General features: G+C 41.3%; 2 pseudogenes; one reads left to right on the top strand and one right to left on the bottom strand.

The window, feature by feature from the left end:
- Positions 1-8,064: 8,064 nt before the first annotated feature.
- On the top strand, positions 8,065-9,068 carry LOC148037171 (14-3-3-like protein pseudogene; annotated as a pseudogene).
- Positions 9,069-16,697: 7,629 nt separating this feature from the next.
- Positions 16,698-17,184, bottom strand: LOC148037170 (nascent polypeptide-associated complex subunit alpha-like protein pseudogene; annotated as a pseudogene).
- Between the last annotated feature and the right edge of the window lie 5,938 nt (positions 17,185-23,122).

The raw sequence follows: 23,122 nt of genomic DNA, 5'->3' as shown, positions 1-23,122 counted from the left end.
CTTTCAGTGATGGTACTACTACTTGATCTTGATATGGACTGCCCAAGAGTAGAATCCAGTGGTTGGCGTGTATGATTATTCTATTGGAGGTAGAAGAGGCTGAAGTATTTTGCTTTTGTGAGTCGTTGTGTGGTGGTTCTGTATATGCAGCTCAGATAGCCAAGTTTAATAGAGTCTGGTGGTGGCACTGGCTATGATGCGAAGGCTACATTTTCTGTTCCTTGTATGCCTGGAGGACTACTGTAGCTGTAGACAACAAACATCAAGGTTGATTGAATGGTGAATTCTTCAGTGGATGTTTCCTTCAAACAAGAAAAATTGGTCTTATGCCAATGATAAAAACAGGATGAGAAAGATGACAAACTCATAGCTGTTTGTTCTGATGATTCTAAGTTTTGACATTACAAAGACAACTGAATCCTTCCTCCACACAGACTTGCTGAATTCTGAATGCAAGCCTATATGCTAAAAGCATAACTGTCTTCAAAAACCTGAATGTAAACAGTTTATGAGATACTTCGGATTATTCTGAACATGAATTTCTTGTAACTCATTTTGACAAGCAATATAATGACATTTGACATCAAAAATTTGAGTTCTTCTTGTTAGACTCTTCCTTTGCTGTTCCTTAAACCCCGTGTTCTGCAGCTCTTGCACTAACTCTTTGACATTTCTGGTGAACCCGACGTGAAAGTGCTGCGTCATCAGCAAGATGGGAGACTCGCAAGAAGAGATGACAGATGATAATGTCATGAAGAACCTGTTTCAGTCATTTACCATGTATATGCAGCAGCAAGCTCATGCAAAACGTGACAGTGATGCTATGGATGCTTTGAAAGCTGTCCAACAGGAGATGAAGCAGTTTAATGGCCAGCAAGTGTCAACTTACCTGCATTTGTATGAAGAAAAGATGAAGTTTTTTGGTGTTTCTCAAGATGTTTGGAGCCGCTACTTCTTGCGGATCGTGGTTTGAGCTCTTGAAGGTCGAATTGCAGAAATTCAAGAGGCACATGCAGGTTGGGCTGAATTTAAAAAGGCATTAAAAGATGAATATTTCCTGGAGGATACAGGTCTTATGAATCGCAGGAATTTTTTAGCATGGGTTTCTATGCCTAATAAGGGACTTTCTCTTACCGCTCTTCTGCGAGAGTTTGAAAGCCGTTATGATCAGTTGGATGGGACTGAACAGCAAGCTTTGGCGATGCAGAAAGTGGAGTTATTTTTGCAAGCTGCAGATGCTGATTTACAGGAAAAGTTGGATGATCTTTTGGAAGATCAAGCTACTGATTCAGGTTTAAAGATTGAGTGGAGACATGTCATTGATGTTGTGAATGCTCTTGTCAAGAAGCAGCGCAGGAGAGTCAGATTGCATCGAAATACAGGATCAGTTCCTGAAAAATCCTTGGAGACTTCTTCTTCTACCCCTGCTGTTTCTTTGCCTAAGCCTACTCCTCCTGTTATGAATCCACCAGTTCCTGCTGCTCCAGTGCCCTTATCTGTAGATGATGTTATTAAAGGCTTGGCGGATTTGACAATTGAAGCAGTCAAAGCTGAAGTTGGTAAGTTAAAGGAGCAACTTATGTCAGTACCTGCTGTAGCGCCTGCTCCAGTGACTGCTTTTCTAGCTGGTCAAAGAAAAGGGCGACGATGTATTTGGTGTGATAGTACAGAGCACCAACACTGCAGAGATTGTGATGCTTTTCAGGAAGCACGTAAGAAGAATGTAGTGTTCTGGGGACAAGATGGGAAGATATGGCTGACAGAGACTGGCGCTCCTCTTGACACGAACTTTGGTAAGGGAGGTATGAAGAAGCTTGTTGATGATATGGCTGCGCGATCAGCTTATGTGAGTGTTAGAGGAGATGCTTCAGCTTTTGGAGTCCAGCTTGAGCAGAAATCTGATGGAGACTCTGCTTTATGGTCTTTTTCCTTGGAGATAGCGAGAAGAGGGAAAGTTCAAACTTCTACTATGACTTGTGTGGGCTCTAGCATCCGAGGAGAAACAGGATGGGATTCTCCTGTTGACAGGTATTCTATTTTTGCTTATATTGCTAAAACGCAGGGTTTAGATGCCATGGTTGAAGAAAAGAGAAGAAGAGATGAGGAGGGTCCTAGCTCCTCCAAAAAGACTAGAGGGGGTGACTTTATTTCACCACCTGTTACAGCTCCACCTATGCCAAATTCTCCAGCTCAAACAGGTTCTGATCAACCACTGGGAGACAAGCAGAAAGAAAAGAGGCAACCAAGAAAAGAGCCAGGATTCAAGCTCTTGTCAGACCTTGATATGCAAACGGATATGAGTAAGATTTTTCATGCAAGAATTTTGAATAGTGAAGTCACTTTTACTGTTGGAGAGGCTCTTGGGATTGCTAGAAGAGAAATACAGGATCAGATGCAGGATCTTTTGCGGAGGAAACGGCATGCGATGGAAGGACCTGCTTTACAGGGATTGTGGCATGGAGCTCTTGGGGAAGAGCATGATGATGCAGTGATGGTTGAGAATGCTTCTGTTAATCCGCAATTGGAGAAAATAGTGCAGCCTATGCAGTATGAAGATGATGAGACCCCTATTCTCATCCTCGCAGCCATTTTTCACAAAGTCATTGGGCTAGAGCAACCACTGAGACAGTGGTAAGGATTGGAGAGAAACAAATTCCCTTGATTGCTTTAGTTGATCATGGTTCTGAGATTAATCTTATTGCTCGAGGTGTTTATGAGAGTGGCAAGTGGCCTATGGATGCAGAGCATGGCTGGCGCATGAGAGCCGCCAATAATACTTCTGGTGATATGTATGCTGCTTGTCCGAGTATCAGAATTTCTATTGGTAATGTTGAAGAGGATTATCATTGCTTTGTTCAGGATTCATGCTCTTATCCGATTATTCTTGGACAGCCTTTCATTACAGAAGCAAGAATGGAAACAAAAGTGATGGATGACGGATCAGCTTATGCGCGGATACGCAGTAAAGATGGTATGCGAGCTGTTCAGTTTATGACTGTTGGGGTAAATCATCCGAGAAACAGGGACTCCTTGCGTGAGGCACCACTACCTGCGAAGGAGTTGGATTTTCATTAGGTACCGCTGTCTTGCGAGACGCCAGTGGTACGGAGTGGAGAAGAGAGGAGATCTCGCCTCCTGGCAGCCAGTCTTTCTCCAATAACTTTGTTGGGTTTACTTCAGATAGTTCAGTGAGTTATCAGAAAATTTCAGATTTTCCTAGAGCTGGCAGGCAGTACATTGGTCGTAAGGAGAAAGAGTTGAAGAATGCAGGTATCTTGCAAGCAGAAGAGCATGTGGATGGATTGTACGAAGGGATGTCTTATGCAGATACATTGTTTGAGATGAGAGCAATGCTGAAAACTGATGTATGCAAGGGTTCAAAGATGATACCTGTGCAAACCTTGGATATGTTTCAGGAAATTTCTGGTTTTATGCTGCAAACAGAGTTAGAGGCTGAGAAAACTCAGCAAACTGAATTTATGGCTGATCTTGATCAGCTAATAGAACTGCAGAGGGCTGAATCCATTCAGCCAACAGAGTTGAATGCAGAAAAATTTCTGCATACAGAGTTTCAGGATGCATCTATGCAGTCCATTGAGCCGAGGGCTGAATTCAATCAGCCAACAGAGTTGAATGCAAAAAAATTTCTGCATACAGAGTTTCAGGCTGCACCCATGCAGTCCATAGAGCTAAAGGCTGAAAATTTTCAACCAACAGAGTTGAAAGATGCTGAAAATTTGCAGAAATTGCAGCAAAAGAAAGAGTGCTTGAATGATGCCAAGGTTGACACAAAATATTAAACAGTTGATAAGAAGGTTAAGCCGGTTGCAGGCCCGCTTCCTTCTGATAGTGATGAACAGATTGAAAAAGCAATGAAGCAGCCTATGTTGAGGAATCCTGCAAATATTGGACATAAGTCTACAGCTGAAACTCTTGCAGAATTGAAGATTGGAAATGATGATTTTTTGCTTCCAGTGGAAAAAGAATGTTTTAGAGAGATGCTTGGACGTCATGGTAAGGCATTTGCTTTCTTTCCACATGAAATTGGCTGCATTAGTCCCGAATTGGTTGCACCTATGGTTATCTTCACTGTTCCTCATGTACCATGGAATATACGCCCTATACCTGTGCCTAAAGCACACTTGCCAAAGCTGATAGAGTTGTTGAATGAGAAGATTAAAATGGGGATTTTGGAACCCTCTTCTGCACCCTATTCTAACAGGTGGTTTATTGTACCGAAGAAGAATGGTACTTTGAGATTTATTCAGGATATGCAGCCCGTGAACAAAGTGACAATCAGGAATGTGGGAACAGGTCCAGTTGTGGATGAATTTGCTGAGGCTTTTGCAGGATGAGCCATCTATTCACTAGGTGACTTGTATTCAGGTTATGATCAGTTTCAGCTTGCCTTGGAAAGCAGGGATATTACTACTATGCGGACACCTATTGGTCTTGTGAGGATGTGTACCTTGCCTCAAGGTGCTACAAACTCAGTTGCTCATATGATGAATGCTATGCATAGAGTTCTTCGAGACTATATTTCGCAGTATACCATGCCATTTCTAGATGATGTGCCTATTAAGGGTTGTGCAGAAGAAGAAAAGAATGAAAGTCTTGATTTGCGTGGATGTAGACAGTTTGTGGCTGATCACTTGAATGCTTGTGAGCAAATTTTGACACGATTAGAGGAGGTAAATTTGACACTTTCAGGGCTGAAATCTGTCTTTGCTGTTAATGAAGTCATCATAGTTGGGCATATGGTTGGATACTATGGCAGAAAGCCTTCTCCTGCAAAGGTGGATGCCATAAACAGGATTGCAGAGTATTGCTCAACTACTTCAGAGGTGCGGAGATTTGTGGGAGCTTGTGTATTTTACATCATTTGGATTCCTCATTTTGCTCATATTGCAGATGTTCTCTATCAGTTGCTTCGAAAGGGGCAGAAATTTCATTGGGATAAGAAGCATTCAAAAGCCATGCATAAGCTCAAGAAGCTGTTGCAATCAGCTCCTACTCTACGCAAGGCGGATTATCAGTGTGGACGGCCGATCATGTTGACAGTTGATACTAGCCCTATTGGCATAGGTTGGGCTGTGGGACAGGATGATGCTGATGGAAATAGGTATGCTATCCGCTTTGGAGCTAAAGTTCTTAATGAGCGACAAAGGAGATACCCACAGATCAAAAGAGAGTTGTGGGGAGTAGTCACTGCATTGAAGTGTGACAAAGGGTATTTTATTGGAGCTTCAGTTATTGTGGAAACAGATTGTTTGCCTTTGCTTGGCATGATTACTAGTTGCTCGACTCCAGATATAGCGATGCTTCGGTGGATTGCCTATATCAAATCATTGAATCCAGAATTTCGACACATAGCAGGGAAAGATAATCCAGTTGCTGACATGCTTTCTAGAGCAAGATATGAGGATGAGGAGTCAATGCTTGCAGAAGATGATGAGACAGAGTTTGTTGCTTCTGTCCTTATTCATGATTGTCATGTATCTACTGTTGAAGCCTTTAATGAAGAACTTTATGTTGATGAATGGCTGCAAATTGGACAGTATCTAAGTTCATTGACTCGAAGAGCTGATTGGACAGATGATGAATTTAAGAAAATCAGAAGGAAGGCTTATGGGTATTTCTTGAAGGATGGTTTTCTTTGGAAGCATCCAAGAAAGAGAGGAGGCTTGCCCTTGAGAGTAGTTTGTGATGTAGCGATGCAAATACAGATTATGCGAGAGTTTCATGAGAGCTCATGGGCTGGACATAGAGGTGTGTGGGCTACCTATGAGAAAATCAAAGAAAGATACTGGTGGAAAGGGATGTATAAAGATGTTTCTCACTTTGTGGAGACTTGCAGGGACTGCCAGCTTTACTCTTTAGTGCGACATCGTGATGAGTTGCATCCGACTTATCCACTATGTATGCATTACAAGTGGGTGGTAGACTTGGTTACTTTGCCAGTGGGACTTTGGCAGATGAGGTATCTTGTCTTGGCTAGGGAGGATCTTACAAACTATGTTGAAGGTAGACCGTTGAGGACGAAGACTACCACTACAGTATGTAAATTCTTGTTGGAAGAAATATTTTGCAGGTATGGATGTATAGGCAAGATTACAGCTGATCGTGGAGAGCTAGATGCTGATGAAGCTAGAGAATTCTTCTCACGGCTTGGGATTAAATTGGCTCTTACTACTGCCTATAATCCAGAGGGAAATGGCAAAAGTGAAAGAGGACATCCGCCAATAGTTAAAGCATTGGCAAAAGCTTGTAGAGGTCGGATTGGAGATTGGCCGAGATTACTACCTTTTGCATTGTGGGCTGATCGCTCTACACATAGTGTGACTACTGGATACATGCCTGCGGAGTTGATGTATGGGCAAAAACCTGTCATGCCTACTGAAATTTGTGCTCTCACTTGGAGTGTTCTTCCGTGGCATGAGAATTTATCAAGGGAAGAGTTGTTAGCCCTTCGGATTCGTCAACTGGAGAGAAGGACAGAAGATGTGCAGCTAGCCATTGACCGTTTGAAGGCAGCCCGTCTCAGAAATAAGGACAGGTTTGATTTAAGGCATCGCTTGAGGCCTAGAGCCATAAAAGAAGGAGATTGGGTTCTAGTCTATGACAGTAGTCTAGAAAATCAGCATAGTAGCATGAGAAAAATGGTTCAAAGATGGTTTGGACCGTATGAAGTGAAAAAGGTTTTTGACAATGGTACCTATGAGCTGGCTGAATTAGATGGAACAAAATTGAGGGTGCCTATTGCTGGAAAACGAGTCAAGATTTTCAAGAGAAGAGAAGATAAAGAATATGCACTTGAAGCATTGACAGAAGAAGAGCAGATAGGAGAAAGAAAAGGCGATGAGACAGAAGACATAGATGATGAAGCCGATGGAGAAACAGGTCAACTAGAATCAGAAGATGGACTTGACCTGTTTGTGGACTTGAATGATCCTGGATAGTTGGCACATCCGGAGGATGCGCAGGTTTAGAGGGGGTGGATGTCGTGTTGCTGTGCATCCGAGTCATATACACCTCCATTTCTTTTGTTGTGCATTTGTGTTAATTTCTGCGTGTGATTCATTGTTTGTGTGATGCATTTTAATAATCCGCATCCAATGTATATATTCCCTTAGTGCATGCGCATGATTTTGTTTGGATGCATGATGTGCGTGTATTAGAAAAATATGAAAAACTGATGCCAAAGGATCTTTGTCCTGCTGCTATTTGGTCTAGCTCTATGTGCAATGACAGCCTTGGTGCAAGTGTTTTGGAGATATGCTACAAGAAGGACATTTAAAGGAGGAAGCAGAGTTGCTGCAAGATATGCCTCTTGCAAATAATCTTGGTTGCTTGGATGTCAATGTAGAATTAATGCAAAAGGCATGGTGACATATTACTAGCACAACAAGGCTTTGACAAAAATTACGCTCATGTCAGACTTTTATAAAAATGCTGGAATGAGGAAGGTCGCTTTCCTAATTTTGATATGCTAAAACAAGAAAAAGAAAAACTAAAGATAGAAGAGAAAAGGAAGGGGAAAAGAGACTAATTGGGAGAGAGAATTCAAATGGAAAAAGGAGGGAAGATCGGACGGCCTATGGGGGGGGAAAAGCTTTTTCTGTCTCATTTTTTTTCGCTCAGTCTGTTTTTGGAGATGATGATGTGTGGTCTACCTGTGTATCACGGATCTACACGCGAAAGAAAGAGTCTCCGTTGGGGGCACACCCAAGGAATCAGTCGCCTTTGCATTCTTCTGATGGAGAAAAGGATTGCTCAGGGCCTCCCTCTCCCTCCATCTCTCTCCTTCCGTGCTCCTCCGTCTAGAGAGAACGGTACTAAGAAGGAAGAGGATATGAGCTTCTCCTACTCCTCCGTCCTCTCACACTCGACCATTTGCTGATTCCCATTGCAACTCGGCGGATCAGCCATGCTTGTGTACAAGCCGCGACTCGTTTGGCAGCTGCTCGAGCTCCCTCCAGCCCTATAGCTGCGTCCGAATTTGCCATCGTTGTCGTAATCAAGGTGTAAATAATCGTCTTCGGTCCGCCCGATCACAAGGGGAGGATGAACCTCGACCATCTCCATGCTAGCTCAACAGGAGACAGGCTTTTCCAGCCGTTGAAGCTGGTGCAGGGAGAGTTGTCGTGAAACTATGCAACGAGTGATTGTCAGAAAATCAGAAACGTCATCGGAGCACGTCAGGCCTCTTGGCGCATTGTTTCCTCGATCGAGCAGAAGGAAGAGAGCAAGGGCAACGAAGAGCATGTCGCTCTCATCAAGGAGTACATGGCCAACGTGGTGGCCGAGCTGAGCAAAATCTGCTGCAACATCCTGGAGCTCTTGGATAGTCACCTAATTCCTACTGCAAGTGCTGCCGAATCGAAGGTATTTTATCTGAAGATGAAGGGAGACTATCATCGTTACCTTGCTGAGTTCAAGACGGGTGCTGAGCGTAAGGAAGCGGCAGAAAATACCTTACTTGCCTACAAATCTGCTCAGGAACTTGCAACAGCAGAGCTAGCACCTACTCATCCGATCCATCTTGGGCTTGCTCTGAATTTTTCAGTTTTCTATTAAGAGATTCTTAACTCTCCAGTTCGGGCTTGTACAATGGCAAAACAGGCCTTTGATGAAGCAATATCAGAGCTTGACACCCTTGGTGAGGAGTCGTATAAAGACAGCACGCTAAACATGCAGCTTCTACGGGACAACCTCACGCTTTGGACTTCTGACATGCAGGAGCAGACAGATGAGTGAATGTGTGCCTACAATTAAAGTAAATTTGTAGCCTTGTTACAAGAGCAGATTTCAGTGTCTACAGAAAGGAGGTAGTTGTAAGTGTGTATTGTAACAAAAGAGCTTTCAGTGATGGTACTACTACTTGATCTTGATATGGACTGCCCAAGAGTAGAATCCAGTGGTTGGCGTGTATGATTATTCTATTGGAGGTAGAAGAGGCTGAAGTATTTTGCTTTTGTGAGTCGTTGTGTGGTGGTTCTGTATATGCAGCTCAGATAGCCAGGTTTAATAGAGTCTGGTGGTGGCACTGGCTATGATGCGAAGGCTACATTTTCTGTTCCTTGTATGCCTGGAGGACTACTGTAGCTGTAGACAACAAACATCAAGGTTGATTGAATGGTGAATTCTTCAGTGGATGTTTCCTTCGAACAAGAAAAATTGGTCTTATGCCAATGATAAAAACAGGATGAGAAAGATGACAAACTCATAGCTGTTTGTTCTGATGATTCTAAGTTTTGACATTACAAAGACAACTGAATCCTTCCTCCACACAGACTTGCTGAATTCTGAATGCAAGCCTATATGCTAAAAGCATAACTGTCTTCAAAAACCTGAATGTAAACAGTTTATGAGATACTTCGGATTATTCTGAACATGAATTTCTTGTAACTCATTTTGACAAGCAATATAATGACCTTTGACATCAAAAATTTGAGTTCTTCTTGTTAGACTCTTCCTTTGCTGTTCCTTGAACCCCGTGTTCTGCAGCTCTTGCACTAACTCTTTGACAACGGATATGTTATTTCTATTTGGACATTGTATTGGGCGTGCCAGACTCTTTGGGCACCATCCATTAGCTTTATTCCTATTTTTGTAAAAGCAAACTCAAAAGCTAAAAGCTTGATATATTTTTGTAAATCGGGCTATTATTGAGCATGAAGATGGAATATACATAAAATACATGCTTTGTGAAGCACTCACACAAGGCATGGGGGGAGATTGCACCCAATTGGTCTCTTGCTCTTGTCATTCATGCTTTTTACATTGTAATTTGTGCAAAAAGTAGAGTTCATTGTTCTTGGGGACCTTCCGGGATTCACTACGTGAGCATACAGCGACCGATCTGAGCACCAAAAATGGCATTGGCTCTCTAGATCAATAAGAAAGTCGTACTTTAGAGTTTTTCACATGGTGTGCATGTAGCGGCACGACATCCACCCCCTCCTAGCCTGCACATCCTCTGGCATTTGCCAAAGTCTAATGGATCCGCAGTGTCAGAAGAAGTATCCTCTGCCACGTCAATGTCTTCATCTTCTACCTCTTCTTCTTCCATATTCTCATGTTCATACTGAGTATCCAGCTCCTTCAACTCATATGCCAAAGACTCCCTACATTTAAAGAGTTTGATATGTTTTCCAGCCACTGGAATCCTTAGAGTTTTCCCATCCATCTCATTTAATGCATAGGTAGCATTGTCAAAAACAAACCTTACCACATATGGACCAAACCACTGCTTTGCCATCTTCTGACTGGCACTATGTTGATTTTCTAAGCTACTACCATAAACTGGCACCCAGTCTCCTTCTTGTATAGCTCGTGGTTGAAGTTTGTGTCGCTTGTCAAAGCTTCTCTTGTTCTTGATCCTTGTAGTCTTCAGTTTTTTCATGGTTGTCTCAATGTCTTCAAGCCTTCTTTCTAACTGTCTAATGCGTAGGACTAGCAACTCTTCTCTATTCAAACCCTCTTCCCATGGTAGAACTATCCAAGTAGCCATAGTATCCTCAATAGGCATGATTGGTTTTTTTCCATACATTAATTCAACAGGCATATACCCTGTAACCGCACACTGAGTGGTCCTATAAGCCCACAAAGCAAAGGGTAACATTCTTGGCCATTCTTTCATCCTGCCCTTGCGAGACTTTACTAATGCCTTAATGATAGGCTGATGACCTCTTTCACTTTTGCCATTTGCTTCAGGATTGTAGGTTGAAGTTAAAGCCAGCTAGATACCCAATGGTGAAAAGAAGTCATAAGCCTCATCCACATCCAATTCTCCTCTATCAGCAACCACTTTACCAACGCAACCATACCTGCAAAAGTCTTCTTCCAATAAGAACATGCAAACTGCTTGAGTAGTCTTTGTACTAAGAGCTCGACCTTCCACTTTATTTTTCAAGTCTTCTCGTGCAAGCACAAGATATCTCATATTCCATAAACCTGTAGGCATGGTAACCAAATCAGCTACTCATTTGTAGTGCATAGACAATGGATAGGTCGGTTGCAACCCATCTCTATGATTTACCATGGAATACATTTGATAGACATTGCATGATTCCACATAATGTTCCACATCTTTATACATGTTTTTCCACCAATACTTCTCTTTGATCTTGGTAAATGTGCCCCAAACTCCTCTATGTCCAGCCCATAAGCTTTCATGAAACTCCTGCATCACTTATTGTTGAGAAGCCCTATCTCCCAAAACACGTACTGGAGCTCCTCTCTTTTTCTTTGCATGCTTCCATAAACATCCATATTTTAAGAAAAACCCATAAGATTTTCTTTTAATCCTTTTGAATTCAGCTTTAGACCATTCAGCCTTCTTTGTCATGAGACTGAGATATTGACCTATTTTCAGCCAATCATCCTCATACAACTCTTCCAAAAATTGTGTTCTCACTGAAGCATAACACTGATGATGCTTTCTCTCTATTGCCCATTTCTTCTCCATGGTTGTAAGCTCTTTTCTTACTGTTGAAACAGGGAATAGACACATGCACCCAGAAATCTTCTTACCTCGAATACATTCGAACATGTCTCCTACATCCTGCTTATGGCATCAATCTTTACTAGTGAGGGATTTCTTCCATATGGTCCACACATGTGCCCAACAACCAATACTTTCTCTACTCCAAAAATAAAATTTTCTCCTATCAAAGTCAAATGCACTTCTTCAAGACGATTCAAAATCCTGGCACAATCAGCAATATGATCAACCACAAATCCTCTACATCCCTGATCATTCACCTCTTCATTCTTCTCATGGATATCGCGCCCTTTTATTGGCACATCATCAAGAAAGGGTAAGGTCAACTGAGGAATATACTCCTTCAAAACTTTATGCATAGCATTCATCATATGCGCCAATGAATTGGTTGCCCCCTGTGGAAGCGTACACATCCTAACCAATCCAAGTGGTGTCTTCATATGGTAGTGATATCCTGGCTTTCTAATGCAAACTGAAACTGATCATATCCTAAATATAAATCTCCCAAAGAGTAAATTGCCTTACCTGCAAATGCTTCTGCAAATTTATCCACTATCGGGCCTGATCCAACATTCCTTATGGTGACTTTATCAATTGGTTGCAAATCCTGTATAAACCTCAAAGAACCATTCTTCTTTGAAATAGTAAACCACTGATTTGAATATGGAGCTGAAGAGGGCTTTAAATTCCATGGCACATGAGGTACTGTAAAGATCACCATAGGTGCAACTATGGTCAGATCAACACATCCAATTTCATCTAGTTGAAATGCAAAGGCTTTCCCATGCCTTGCCAACATCTGCAAGAAACACACTGTTTCTACAAGTAAAAGAAAGCTTGTATCACCAATTCTCAGGTTTTGTAAAGTTTCAAATGTAAATTTATGTCCCACTCCATGTGGATCCCGTAAACTAGGCTGTTGAGTCACTTTTTGAGCCAACCCGTCACTTTCAGGTGGTAAAGGCAAAGCCACATGCTTAACCTTTTTTGCAACAGTTTTGTACTTTGTATCCACCCTTGCTTCATCCCTGTTTTGCAGCCCATATTGTAGCCCATAACATTCATGCTTAGCAAACCCTTGAATGACTTCATACATTTCTAAAGTGCCAACATAAATGACCTATTTTTTTGCCATGCTTTTAGCATTAATTGCTATAGAAATTTCAGCCACTGTATCAACATCAATTAGCCATAAAAACAGCCCTAAAATACCTTCATTTGCAACCATCAAACCATATGATTTCAGCTCTTTTTCAGCCCTGCACATGGCTGAAACATTCTTAAAACTGCCAAAACTACATGCTGTTCATTCCTACAATCTTGATACAAACATAGTTTCCCCCTTTCTTGGAGGCATAATTATCTTCCTAGAGGCAGTGCCATAGCCTCCCCTTACAACAGTGCTATCTAAAAACCATTAAACTCTCGTGCATTAGGTGGCATGGGATTATCCCGCAGCTTTTCCCGATTGCGGGGATGATTCACACAAACAATGAGAAACTGTACTGCCTTTGTATTATCTTTACTTCGAACCCGAGCATATGAAGAACCATCATCCAAGGCTTTTGTTTTCAGCCTTGATTCTAAAATATAGGGCTGCCCCAAAATCACTGGATAACTACATGAATCTTGCACAAAAAAATGATATTCATCCCTAACATGTCCAATACTCACCGGTACATTTTAACAAGCTGCATAAAGATCCCCTGATGAATTGTTTGCTGCCCACATGCGCCATCCTGGATCTACATCAATTGGCCAACCTCCATTCTCATACAAATTGCATGCCATAACATTGATTTCAGAACCATGATCCAAGAGAGCTATGCAAGGCATCCCTCTTTCTCCCACTTTAACAATTGTCTCTATTGTAGCACGACCCCAATGTGTTCGTGAATAATGACCGCTTGGAATAAAATGAACATCTTCTTCTTCATGTGCTTGTTGATGGACATCCCTATTATACATAGCCTTTTCTCTATGCTTAGTGTTGCCCATAATACCATTTTCGGCCACAAGCTTGCTGTCTATACTTCCATCTAACCCATTTTCAACATCAGCCTGTTCCAAAATAACATTACATACATCATCATATTCCCTCTGAAGATGTTTCTTTACGTCTTTATCAACCTGCATCAATGCTTACAAAACCTCACCATCAAATTGTCTTTTTTGTTTCAGCATATCAATGATTGCATCATGAAATTCACGCTTTGCGATTCCAAGAACTTTGCCAAGTGTGAATTCCACTCTACTGCCAAGTATGCGATCTTTCAAGACTTTTTTAAGATTTGTGGCAGTCTCAAGATCTGATTGTAACCTGTAATCGAGCTGCTTGCCCCTTTTCTGCCCTTCTAGTTTCTTCTCTTGAGATGCATCATCCATAACATGCTCAGGTATGGCTTTTTTAGTCTCTTTTTGTTGCTCCATTTTACTTCATGTTATGCGTTTAGATGGGCCTGAAGAGGAAGGACCAGCAGTGTCCTCATCTCTTTTCTTTTCTTCCACAAGAGCTTCTTGATTATGAACCTCAGCCAAATAAGCATAGGCTGAAAATGAGTCCACTGGTGCACTCCATCCTGTTCTCCCTCATATACTCTAACTTGCATCATCCAATTCAGACTTTGCTGTTTTTCCCTTTTCCATGCAATCTAATGCTTGCATCTAGACATGAGATTTTGGTTCAACCATACTTCCTTTATGAGCTTCATCAGTCCTTTCAATTCTCAACCCTTATGTGGCTACATCTATGGCAGCAAATGCTATCCTTGCAGCCATATCTTCCAACTTCTTCTGCATTCTACCATTTCCAAAATTTGGCTCTATTGGTAGACTAGTTTTTGTTACATGTATTTTTCCATCTTTCCAAAAGATTAACCTTTTTGCTTCCGCTTCATGGTAAGCTGTACAATCTCGCTTTTCATGTTGTAAACTATCACATCAAATGCATCTCCTCTTGTATCCTTCTTTGTACGGTCTCTGGGCTGTTGTCTGAGCCTTCTCTTCTACCTTAACATCCAACTTTTCGACCTTTGCATAGATATCTATCAAATCCATCCTCAAATCACGCATGCCTTTGATTAATTCATCCACAGCATCACCTTTAAGAGCTGGACCAACAGGTATAGATGATTGTTCCGCCATAGCTACAGATACCTTGGATGCAATTTGAGCCTCCTTCTTAGCACTAGTAGTTGTGGTGCCTGTACCCCATCTTAATTTCATCTGCTCTGTCTTTACCAACATATGCAATGCTTCAGTTACATTAGCCCAATCTGATTTTAGCCCTGTTTCAGAAGAGGCATATTCTAAACGATCAGTCAACTTCTCCTGCAAGAAATTCACGGAGCAAAGTTGTTGCAGCCAACCCTTTATTGGGATTTTCAATCCAATCTATAAATGTCTTTTTAGTTATCAATCCAGTATCTTTCAAGAAAAACTCTTCTCTCAAATCTTTCTTAAAAGCTACCCAATCAGCTTTTCTTCTATGTAACTCATCAATTCGATCATGCAAAGTGTGCATGGCCAAACAGGAGAAATACTGACTCCATGCATACTACAGTACCCCATGAAACAATATCTTTTGTTCATACAACTGGATGAAGGCCGAAACATTTTGACCTTTAAATTGCTTCAATTCTTGTCCCACTGCGTGCAACGCATTCATGGCTAAGGAATCAATTATTTCTGCCTCCTACCGAGTTTGCATCTGTTGTTGTAACAACAACAACTACTGTTGTTGTTGCTGTAACAAAGAAATCATTTGTTGTAAAGTATCACCACCACTTGAAGCTGTAGATTCTCCCATCTACACACACCTCTGCTCTGTCGACTTTCACGTTGGGTTCACCACTGTTGGAGTGTTTGGGGTCAAAAGTCTAACGCGGGGGTAAGAGACAGCGGGTGAAGGGAGATTCAAGGAGTGGAGTAGATGGAAGAGAAGGGGTTGAAAGAAATAGAAGATATGGAAGAATAATTGTAGAAAAAAATAGAAGACATAGAATAATACACACAAAATTGAAGCTTGTCAATTTATTTCTCCATTATGAGAAGACAAATCCCTTGTACACAAAAACATACACAAAATAATGCCTTCCTCTAAGCTACTCAGACCGCCAATCTGATGCTTCCATTGGCTCTGAGAAGGGGGGTAAAATACTAGCACCCCTGGCCAAAATTCTGCCAAATCTCTCCTTCTTGATCTCCCACTTTGGAGTGCTATTCACTGCCTGAAAACAACGATTGCGACTGATAAAGGAAATTCGGTATGGCAGCCTCTATACTATGCCAAACTCCCTTCTGCCACAAAGTTAATGAGGTAAGGGCACCACCTAGTCATGGAAGAGCGGACTAGGATGCTATGCAAGAGGGAGAGGAGCTTGTGAGGGAGAAGAGAGGAAAACTGAGAGAGAGAGAGAGACAGAGAGAACTACAAAAAATAGACGAACCAATAAAACTTAAGAGGGCACAAGAGATGGAGAACCCTAAAGACATAACCAATATACACAATATGGACACCAATAGCATAGCCTTATTACACTATAGAGCATGCATAAGCTATAGTAAGGGAATGAACTGCATGAGCTCATGAGAGAGAATGGGGAAGGCTCAATAGGGCTGAAGAAGGTCTCTTGGATCTCTCTTGCAAATTACAAAGGAGAAGGCCTCTTTATATAGGCCTTGAGGGTGTTTAGGGAGGAGGTTAAGATAGAATAGAAATTAACACCACCAAAGCTGCATTAAGGCTGTTCCACCAATGTGGAAGCTCTATCTAGATGTTTTGTTGACCAATTTTGTACTTAATCAAGTTCCATCATAGGTGAGTTGCCTCCATTCTCCCCCCATAGCTTGAGTCCAAGAGCTCTCCTATGAAAAAATATAGAGAATCTTCATAAAATAAGATCATATCTAGCAATAATGGAGAGAGAATAGTGAGAATTCATACATTACTACTACAATTAAGGATGATTTGAGGGTGATTCAAGAGGGGAATTCTAATGGTTTATGTTGAGAAATAAGTCAAAGTCTAAGGCATAATCTATGCCTTATCATATGGTTGTATGTAAAGTGTCCTTAAGTTTGGGGTATCTATCTTTTTAGGATACCATTTTAGTGTGTGGACTGTTTTTGGAGATATGGTTGGAGAATAATGGAGAAGAAGTTGACTTGAGATCCAAAAACTGTGCTTGTTTCATCTTAGTCTCCCTCTACTTGCAGTTTTATCATTTGGTATCAGAGCAGACACTACTTTAGATTGTGATACTCCAGCCTTTATCATAACTAACTCGATATCCTTAGGCTCAACATGAGTCTCGTCCACCTCTTCATCATCTTCAGGCTCAGTCTGCAGATGATTTCATGATTTCATGTGACAGATCGGGGGCTTTAAACTGTTCAGCAGCCTGTGTCTATAATTGGGTGCTGAGGTTTTCAATTTTTGCTTCTCCGAATACAATACACAAGTTTCATGCCAAGCTTTTGCATTGCTTTTCTGCTTTTCTTCTCACTGCGACTCTGTTTCCCTTTCCGTTGGCAAGGCCACCATCTTCCCCATCTAGTTCAAGGGCATCGTCATCATCGTCCTCAACCAGTGGATCATCCTGGAGCTTCTGCTGCTCGAGCTCGGAGGCGAGGATACCTTGAGTCTTCATCATATTCACCCCTTGCAACATGAACATCGGGGCATAGACTCTTCAAATAATCATGGACTTCCTTGATGCAAAGGTTGCCAGGGCTCACGATATGCTGTATTTTGCCCGGTACAAGCATCGACTTGAATTTGATTGTCAAATCACCTGCCCTGTGAGGAACGTGCAGATTAGCGAGAGCTAAAACTAGAACCATGGCTGGTTATTTAGGCGAGATGCTCCTAAATCCTAGTCTTCCTAATTATAAGCCATTGATCCAGGAACTTCACTGAGCCATCGACCCTACTCAGTGCATCAGAGGAGCTGCTGCTGCTGCGAGAGCTTCTTAGGCCATCGATTCAAAAGACGAGGAAAGAGAGTGTCTCCTTCTTCTTGTGGCCAGTACAGTCATCATCGTCATCATCATCCTACCAAGGAGTCTCTACTTCTTCCTTCTCAGCAACTACAGCTTCACAAATGACCGGCTTGTAGGCATGTGAACGGCACTTTGAGGAGCGCCATGTTTCTCCAGACCAAGCACGTGGAAAAGAACCAAACAAGGATGCCTTGGAAATTGATTGCCGCTGTTTGAGAGGAGTGCAGGCTAATACAGAGGCCTTTACAGCAGTGGTCCGGGCATAGCGTTTGCAGGATTGTGGTGTGCTCTGTTCCAGTGAGAGTTGATTCTGAGAGGCTGGGGCAGCAAAGAGCTAGACATGTCCAGCAAGAGCACTGGCATTCACCATCCTTCCTTCACGTCGGTCGAGCTAGGAGAACACAAATTAGGGAGAAGACTTCTCTCTCTTCCTTTTGAGCCAAAAGAAATTTAAAAATTGCAGGAAAAGTGGTCAACTTTAGACCCATGTTTTAATGCATTTTGGGTCATACAGACATTGTGTGGAATCCGATTTGGATGGTTATTGCTGGGAACTGAATGTATGACATGTTGGCATCATGGATGGATGTATATGACAGTTTTTGGACACATATATGATAGTCATATTGCTGAATACCATTTCTGGACAGATTGTATTGTTGTTTTCTTCTGAATTTGCAGCAGTCATAATGTCTGACACAGCACAGATCACTCAGATCGTGGGGGACAAATTGACCAAAGACAACTATAGTGTTTGGTCCTACAGGATGGAGAATTTTTTGATGGGTAGAGGTCTATGGGATCTCATAAGAGGTGATGATGAATGTCTAGAAGTTCCGAAACATCCAACTGAAGAGCAAAAGAAAGCGTACAAGGATTGGACTCGGAAGAACAGGAAGGTTTTGCATTGGATCTCCATATGTATTTCAGAAACATTGATTCCTCATATAAAAAAGGAAAGCACTTGTAAGGAGGCATGGGAAATCATAGAAAAGATGTATGGAACATGTACAGAGGCTTGTAAGATACAACTTAATCAGAGATTACATGGTGCATGGAGAGGCAATCGCAGTATCAGTGACTATGTGGCAAAAATCAAGCAAATTTTAGAAGACCTTACATCCATTAATGCACCTGTTGATGATGATGATTTAGTGTCAGTGACACTAAATGGGCTTGGACCAGCTTTTAAATCTTTGGATACCTCTATTTCCGTTAGGGGAGGCTCTATTCCTGACTTTGAGGAGCTTATTGGATTGCTACTTACAGAAGAAATCAAGTTGGGATTGAATGCATCTAGCAGTGGCAAAAATGCAGGTGGAGATAGTGTTTTCTATCACCAGAGAGGTCGTGGCAGCTCATCTAGAGCTAGAGGCTCTTCACCTGGTCCTATAATTATGGTTTTGCTTGTGGAAGAGGTAACTTTGGTCGTGGTGACTTCATGCATAGAGGCAAGGGGAGATCTTTCCCTAAAGGTAGAGGATGGTCTAGTCCTTCTTCACAAAGAGATGGAACTTGTCATTATTGTGGGCATTTTGGTCACTTTGAGAAGGATTGTTATAAAAAATAGAATGCTATGTCTGGGGATCGTGGAAGGACCCAATATGGCCACTATGTAGGCACTTATGGTGGTACAGGTTATGGACCTAGAGGTGGATCGCCTAGAGGTTATTTATTTGCTATGGAGCATGTGCTTGGGAGCATGACTCATCCTCCTCGTGAGAATGACTGGTTTTTGGATTCAGGAGCTACAAACCACATGACTCATCATGCTGAGTGGTTTGATAGTAAGGAGCAAGTGCAGAATGATGAATATGTTGCCACTGGTGATGATACTTTACACAAAATTACTCATATTGGTAGTGTGCCACTTGTTACTAAAGATGGGATTGAGAACAAGCTTGGTGATGTACTTTATGTGCCCACAATAACTAAGAGCCTAGCATTGGTCAAGGATTGTAAGTGAGAGTCAATAAGTTTGGATGTTTCATTGAAGAGTTCCATAAATGGGAGAACTGGCAGGGTGATTGCTCATGGTAGAAAGAAAGGGAGATTGTTTGCTTTGGATGCAGGTACCCCAGTGATTCAAAACTCTATGTATGTTGAGAGAGGACATGGGTAAGATAAGGATGTGGAATTATGGCATAGACAGATTGGTCATGTTAATTTGCAAAGATTGAAGCAAATGCAATCAAAACAGATAGTCCGTGGTTTACCGCATTTAGGATATGTGAATTTTGATCATGTATGTGAGGCTTGTCAATTTGGCAAGCAGTCCAGATTGCCATTTCCAAAGAGGGGGAGAATAAGCAGCTATCCTTTGGAAATAATACACTCAGATATTTGGGGCCCATGTCAGAATGTTTCCATGAGCGAAAAATATAAATTCTATATCACTTTCATTGATGATTTCAGCAGGATGACTTGGGTGTACTTTATGCAGCATAAAAGTGAAGCATTTGAAAAGTTCTTGGAATTTAAATCTATGGCTAAAAAGCAGTTTGGATGCTACATAAAATGTTTGAGGTCAGAAAATGGTGGAGAGTACATGTCATATGAGTTTTATGACGTCTTGAGAGATCATGGTATCAAAAGGCAATTGACATGTAGGTATACACCTCAACAAATTGGTGTGGCTAAAAGGAAGAATCGGATTATTGCAGAGGTTGCAAGGGCAATGATGAACCAAATGAACATGCCATTGTCATATTGGGCAGAAGCAGTGCATACTGCAGTTCACATTATGAATAGAACACCTACAGCCTTGATTCATAATATGTCACCATATGAGAGAATGTATGGCATGAAACCCACTGTTGCATACTTTAGAGTCTTTGGATGTGTCTGTTATGTTCATGTTCCGGATGATTTGAGAAAGAAGATGGAACCTAAGACTGTAAAATGCATTTTCCTTTGATATCCTGATGAGAAGAAGGGATACAAATGCTATGATCCAGTGATAAGGAAGTATACATAAGCAAGGATGTCAAATTCAGTGAATATGAGTCATGGTACAAGCACAAAATTGCAGTGGATGTTGATTCCTATGAAAGCAATGATGATAATGGCTATGGAAGGAAAATTTCAGTAAACAGCAAGGCTGAAAATCGGCATGTGGAAGATGCTTTAGGACCTCAAGAGAATGTGGAAAGCAGTGGCAGCTATAGTCCATGGAGTGATAGATTGAGAAATGCACAAAGGAGTGCAGAAGTTGCAAAAGGTAAGAGACCAATGAGTGAAAGTTCAGAAGATGAATCTATAGATGATGAGTATGGCATTCCGCATGTTAAAACACCTAGCACTAGAAGTGCAGGAAAGTATGCGCCACCACATGCTAGATTAGATGAGACACTGCAGTGCACCTCAATTGAGAAGGTCAGAAAGAGTAAGGTATCCAGTTGATAGATTGACTTATAATGGGTTCATGAAGATGCATTATGCATACATGGTTTCTTATGTACAACATGTGGAGCCTACTTGCTTTGAAGAAGCAGTAGAGAGCAAAGAGTGGAGACAAGCAATGGATGAAGAGATAAATGCAGTAAGCAAAAACAAGACTTGGGATTTGGTGAAACTACCTTATGGCAAGAAGTCCATTGGATGTAAATGGGTTTACAAGGTCAAACGTAAGTCGGATGGTTCTCTTGAAAGGTATAAAGCAAGGCTAGTTGCAAAAGGATATGCACAAACTTATGGTTTGGACTATGAAGAAACATTCAGTCCAGTAGCTAAAATGACGACAGTAAGATCGGTAATTGCTTTGGCTTCTATCTATGGTTGGAGGCTTTATCAAATGGATGCAAAAAATGCATTTTTGAATGGCAACTTAGAAGAGGAAGTGTACATGGATCAACCAGAGGGCTATGTGGATCCAAAATACCCACATTATGTATGCAGATTGAAGAAGGCTTTATATGGACTGAAGCAAGCACCAAGAGCATGGTGTGATAGAATCAACAAATTCTTATGCAGTATGGGATTTCAATAGAGCAAAGTTGATTATTCACTTGATGTGAGGCATACAGAAGATGGTATGGTTGTTGTGGTCATCTATGTTGATGATTTCATTATACAGGTACACTTGAGAAGGAGATTACTGAAGTCAAGTATGGGTTACATAAAGAGTTTGATATAAAGGATCTTGGTTTGTTGAGATACTTCTTGGGTATTGAGGTTATTGACACACCTCATGGTATATGGTTGATCCAAAGGCAATATGCATTGGAGATGTTGGAAAAGTATGGCATGACAGGATGCAAATCGGTTGATACACCATTGGATCAAAATGCTAAGTTGATGGATGATGGATCTTATGTTGAGGATGTTACTATGTTCAAAAAAATGGTTGGTAGTCTTATCTACTTGACTATTACAAGACCAGACTTGAGTTACGCTGTTGGATTGGTAAGTCAGTTTATGCAGAAACCATGCAAATCACATTTGGATGTAGTAAGAAGAGTTCTTAGATATGTGAAGAAGACAGCTCGATTTGGGTTGTTTTATGAAAAAGGAATCAAGCCTACATTGTTTGGATACTCAAATGCAAACTGGGCAGGTAGCTCTATGGATAGAAGATCTACTAGTGGCTATGCATTCTCATTTGGATCAGCCATGGTAAGTTGGAGTAGTAAGAAGCAACCTATAGTTGCTATATCAAGCACTGAAGCAGAGTATAGAGGCATTGCATTGGTAGCAAGTGAGCAGACATGGCTGAGATTGATCCTATATGACATGGGGATAGAGATTGATGGTGGAGTCATTATGTATTGTGACAATGTTAGCAGCATTATGTTGGCAAAGAACCCAGTCTGCCATGCAAGAGCAAAACACATAGAAGTGCACTATCATTTCATTAGAGAAAAAGTCATTGATGGAGAGATTGACTTGGTCCATGTGAAGACCAATGACCAAGTTGTTGATATCTTTACCAAAGCATTAGGTAAAGATAAGTTTGAATACTTTAGGAGTGCACTTGGAATATTACCTTTGCAAGCTCATTCTGAGCTTGAGGGGGAGTGTTGAGAAATAAGCCAAAGTCTAAGGCATAGTCTAGGCCTTATCATATGGTTGTATGTAAAGTGTCCTTAAGTTTGGGGTATCTATCTTTTGAGGATACCATTTTAGTGTGTGGACTGTTTTTGGAGATATGGTTGGAGAATAATGGAGGAGAAGTTGACTTGAGATCCAAAAATTGTGCTTGTTTCATCTTAGTCTCCCTCTACTTGCAGTTTTATCAGTTTATTAGCTTGAGAGAGAGGATAAGAGAGGGGAAAGGGTCGGGAGTCTAATGAATGATGTTTTATGGAAGTGTTAAGTGTGGGGGAGAAAGTGTGGATGTGTATAAAATTGGGAGGTGGTCTTCACCGCAGTTGGAAAAAGCTGGTAAATCCACCATTTTGGCCATATCTCTCAACTTGTAGCTCCAAAAAATTATAAAAAAATACCAACCAAAACTTCAACTCATGCGCTACAACTTTCATGTAGAAAAGTTTTTTTGGATCGAAGTGAAAGTATTTTTAACAAATCTTACAAAATTATGTGCCTGATTTTTCTTCCACTAATGCTTCCAAGAAGGGTTTCATTTGTTTGAATTATCATAAGGCTCCAAAGCCA

Source organism: Lygodium microphyllum, chromosome 4 (assembly GCF_053477565.2).
Source record: "Lygodium microphyllum isolate KBCC chromosome 4, Lygodium_microphyllum_v1.1.10, whole genome shotgun sequence".
Taxonomy (NCBI): Eukaryota; Viridiplantae; Streptophyta; class Polypodiopsida; order Schizaeales; family Lygodiaceae; genus Lygodium; species Lygodium microphyllum.
The sequence above is the reverse complement of the archived record's forward strand: the minus strand, read 5'-3'. Positions and strand labels throughout refer to the sequence as shown.